The following is a 5249-nucleotide window of genomic DNA, read 5'->3' on the forward strand; positions in this document are numbered from 1 at the left end:
TCACCTTACCACCTGTGTCTGCTCAGCCTATCCCAGGTAACCCAGGGGTATATATCCCAGCTGCTGACTTTACCTAATTGCCAGTGCAATGTCTAACCTCATTTCCTACTGAGTGAGCTATACTGTGCTCCTGTTGCTTACTTGTATCCAGTTTGTGCAGTTTTGCTTTCTTCTGCTATATGGATTCCTGCAAGTGATCTACACATGGGCAATCTCAACCTGTTCCTGATATCCGAACCTGCAACTCGCCTGTGTATACCATTCTCACTGCATGGTGAGTGTTCCTGGTTCCTGCTCCATTGGTGCCGTTCCTGGTATCATCACCCACTATCCATTCCGGTGTCCACTCTTCATCCGGTTCTGTCTATGCCTGAGGCAACTATCCCACTGGCTGCTCAGAGAACATTCATCTGTTCCTGTTATCCGAACTTATAACTCGTCTGTGTATACCATTCTCCCTGCATGGTGAGTGTTCCTGCTCCATTTGATGTTGTTCCTGGTATCATCACCTACTATCCATTCCGGTGTTTGGTCTGCATGCAGTCCTGCTACCACCTGAGTGCTCCTGGATCCTGGACTACAGCAACAACCCAGTTCCAGTCTGGTGAATACGTTGCCAAGATCTACCACTTCAAGCATTCCGCTTTACAGTAAGAGTGTTATTTTATCTTTCTACAGTATTAACCCAGTATCAGCCTGGTCAATCTACTGCCACACTCTCCATTGATTGCACATACCAACTTGTCTCCAACACCGATGTTCCTGGTGGTCTAGTGGGTACGATATGGCATCTCTCCACCGAGACCCGAGTTCGATTCCCGGTCAGGCAAGTGTTCTATATTTCATGCCAGGACGTCTCCTTAGGCCTGCCAGCTTTCATTACGCATCTCCAGACACCCCTAAGGATGAATATCAGACATCGGGTTCACAAACAAACACAAGTCTGACAGTCCTGTTATCTCATTACAGAAAGGTATAAGGACTTAATCTATAGTGTTAGGGTATTCCTAGAAAAAAAGAATGTCTACTTGGGGATAGCCCTGCCAATTTAAGAAGACACAATAAACAGATAAACATTTACTATTTATTCATAGGTTTAGAGACTTCAACCTTAAAGCATAAAATTATTGCAATTAACATATAAGTATTAAAATAAGGACAAAAAAATACTAAAAGCAAAAAATAAAATATGAGATAGGGAAATGCATGGGTGAATGGGAAAATAATTACGTCAAAGTAGCTGCAATGCATACTGCAGACCTCTGTCCGCTTCCTCGGGCAAGCAGGAAGCAGACAGTGATCTGCCATATGCAATGCAACTATTTAGAGGTTATTATTTTCCTTAGTCCTATCTGGACTTTATTCAACTACTATTTAACTGATGGATATCAGCATTATAAATGAATGATCCTGCTATCTTCTAGGAACTTATTGGTTACTTCATAGATTGCTCATGCAACCCACTTTTATATAGGGCGTAAATCTTGCCCATTTAATGTTAGACAGAGCATTTAGAGTTAGAGATGTATATTCTATAATCACACTTCAAAGAAGTCCATAACTCATATGTAAATCACGTAAAAATATTTGGGCCCATTCATCTTATCTCAATGGAGTCACAGAAATGGTGGCCAGATGATAGGTGTAAAATAAAAATGTAGACAGTCAATAGGTTGACAGAGACATTTGGTTGACAGACAATTGGTCGACAGTGACTTAGGTTGACAGGGTTAAAAGGTTGACAAGGTTAATGGTTGACACAAAAAAGGTCAACACATGGTTTTTCATGATTTTTAGGGTTAGGTTCAGAGTTAGTGTTAGGTTTAGGGTTAAGCTAAAATTACCTTTTTTTTGTGTTGACCATTTCAATGTTGACCTTTTAACCCTGTCGACCTGAGTTATTGTTGACCAATGACCAGTCGACCAATTACCTGTCGACATATTGGCTGTCGAACTTCTGATGTCGACATATTGACTGTCTACCTTTTTATTGTAAGTATGAGCTTATGTCGCACACACTATAGCATTTGCTTTATTTGCAGTATCCTAGCTTGGTGCATTCAGTGGATTCAGGATCAAGTTTGTGTCTTTTTTTTTGCTATTTAAGCATAAGCTCTGCTTCCAAATACACATAAATGACTGTTGTTCCATGCTGTCACAAACCGTGCTAAAGACCTCCATCCTAGACCCCTGCATCTTCCCATACGTCTGTGCCATCGCTGCCTGCTGGGCCGTCGGCCTGCTGTTCCAGTGATCTCCGATGCGGGTCCTTCGCTTGTGAATAGTCTGCAGCATCCCCGCTGTTGCCTGTGTCCCACTGCCGCAGATCCAGGCGCGCATGGCGCGCCAGTATACAAGTTTCCCAGAACATGGGCGCACCCATCTTGGGCCAGGTCAGGTGATACTCGTGCATCCAGTCAGCAGCCATCTCAAGTTGCTTCAGCCAATCCGCTTCAGCCTGATGGTATAAAAGACCTTCCTGTAACACATGCTGGTTGCCAGTACAACAATGTCCATTGCTACTGCATGACCTATGTTCCTGAGCTCCCGTTGTGATACTTATGCTTCCTAGCAAAGCAAGGCTGATTCTCAGATCTTACCTACAGTCAGGTGCATAAATATTGGGACATTGACAGAATTTTCATATTTTGGCCTCTATTCACCACCACAATGGCTTTGAAATGAAACAAACAAGATGTGCTTTAACTGCAGACTTTCAGATTTAATTTGAGGGTAATTACATCCAAATCACGTGAACGGTGTAGGAATTACAATGGTTTCTATATGTGCCTCCCACTTTTTAACGGTCCAAAAGTAATGGGATTATCAACTCAGAAGCTATTTCATGGACAGATGTGGGCTATTCCCTCGTTATTTCATTATCAATTAAGCAGGTAAAAGGTCTGGAGTTGATTCTAGGTGTGACATTTGCATTTGGAATCAGTTGCTGTCGACTCTCAATATGAGATCCAAAGAGCTGTCACTATCAGTGAAGCAAGCCATCATTAGGCTGAAAAATCAAAACAAACCCATCCGAGAGATAGCAAAAATATTAGGTGTGGCCAAATCAACTGTTTGGAACATTCTTAAAAATAAAGAATGCACCGGAGAGCTCAGCAACACCAAAAGACCCGGAAGACCGAGTCGCGGCAATAGCGCAAAGGGGAGGCGACACCACCGCGTGCTCCCCCCTAGCCGCATGCGGGCCTTCCCCGACCCACACTGCGCGTGCGCGGGGTGCGTCACCAGGGCCGGGCCGCCCCTATATGAAGCAAGTGAGACGCTGACTGGTTCTTTTTACTCCCCACCCTCCGCCGGCACTGAGCCTCCCGCAGTCTGCTCCGGGGACGTCAGCCACCAGCTCGCCGCCACCATGATCATCTACAAGGACGTGATCAGCGGAGATGAAATGTTCTCTGACATCTATAAGATAATTGAAAGCAGTAATGGAATCTGTTTTGAGGTTGAGGGGAAGATGGTGACTAGAGAAGAAGGTGCAATTGATGATGCTTTGATTGGTGGATATGCATCAGCAGAGATCGTTGACGAAGGATCAGAATCCACAAGAATCACTGGGGTCGATATAGTATTAAACCATAAGCTTCAGCAAACTACTTTCACCAAGGAGACATTCAAACTGTACATTAAGGATTATATGAAAGCCCTCAAAGCCCGACTTGAGGAAGATTGCCCTGACAGAGTAAAACCATTCATGGCTGGTGCTCCAGTGCAAGTCAAAGAAATTCTTGCAAACTTCAAAGATTTTGAGTTTTTTACAGGAGAGACCATGAATCCAGAAGGAATGGTGGGACTGATGAATTTCCGTGAGGATGGTGTAACCCCTTTCTTCACTTTCTTCAGAGATGGCCTGGAGATTGAGAAATGTTAACGGAATTTGGATCATCTATTATAACCAACTGCTGCTGCTTTCCATCCATACAACACAAGGATTAAGCAAAGTCTTAAGACCAACTCAAACTGGACTGTTATCATTGAGCTTCATTTCTTCTGACCCTAAATTATTGGAGTGGAGACATTTTAAACTCTTGTCATTTAGTTCAAATAAAGTCATTGTTCTCCACTCTAGGTAAAGCCTGTCTGTGTGATACTTGCTCATTCTCTGGTATAGAATGAGTCTCCTTTGTGCATGTTAAAGTAGCTTCAGCATTTTAACACAAGATGCCGACTTCCTACTCTGGATAATCTGAGGAAATATTCTGCTGGTTCAAACTCCCAGCCATGAAGGTGTTGCTGAATCCTACCTGCAGTCTGCGCAAGCAGCTAAGTTATAACCCCTAAGCGGACTGTCTACAATTCTATTAGGACACAATGTCCTGTTAATGTTTTGTAGAGGTTATTTGATGCAAAGACTCTGTGGTAGCTTGTTTGCAACCCACTCATCTGCATTCTTTGTCGTGATGCATCTGATTGCTTTACTAATGCGATAACTGGCAGTATAATAAGAATATGGTGTGTTGCAAAAAGTTACTGCCTTCTACCCCATACTGGTCCCTCACTGCCACTATTATTCACTTTTCCTGTTTAACATTAAAAAGAAGAGTATTAAAAGACCTGGAAGACCACGGAAAACAACTGTGGTGGATGACAGGAGAATTATTTCCCTGGTGAAGAAAAAACCCTTCACAACAGTTGGCCAAAACAAGAACACTGTCCAGGAGGTAGGTGTATATGTGTCAAAGTCAACAAACAAGAGAAGACTTCACAAGAGTAAATATAGAGGGTTCATCACAAGATGTAAACCATTGGTGAGCCACAAAAACAGGAAGACCAGATTAGAGTTTGCCAAACAACATCTAAAAAATCAATTACAGTTCTGGAACAACATCCTATGGACAGATGAGACAAAGATCAACTTGTACCAGAGTGATGGGAAGAGAAGAGTATGGAGAAGGAAAGGAACTGCTCATGATCCAAAACATACCACCTCATCAGTGAAACATGGTGGTGGTAGTGTCATGGTGTGGGCACGTATGGCTGCCAATGGAACTGGTTCCCTTGTATTTATTGGTGATGTGACTGCTGACAAAAGCAGCAGAATGAATTCTAAAGTGTTTCGGGCAATATTATATGCTCATATTCTGTCAAATGCTTCAGAACTCATTGGACGGCGCTACATAGTGCAGATGGACAATGACCCGAAGCATACTGCAAAAGCAACCAAAGAGTTTTTTAAGGCTAAAAAGTGGAATGTTATGCAATGGCCAAGTCAATCCCCTGACCTGAATCCG

General features: G+C 43.0%; 1 pseudogene; it reads left to right on the top strand.

Moving 5' to 3' along the window:
- The first annotated feature begins 3287 nt into the window (after window positions 1-3287).
- LOC148517592 (translationally-controlled tumor protein homolog pseudogene) lies at window positions 3288-4260 on the top strand (annotated as a pseudogene).
- Window positions 4261-5249: the final 989 nt, after the last annotated feature.

This window comes from Taudactylus pleione, unplaced genomic scaffold, assembly GCF_031769625.1.
Source record: "Taudactylus pleione unplaced genomic scaffold, aTauple2 ptg000214l, whole genome shotgun sequence".
Classification (NCBI taxonomy): Eukaryota; Metazoa; Chordata; class Amphibia; order Anura; family Myobatrachidae; genus Taudactylus; species Taudactylus pleione.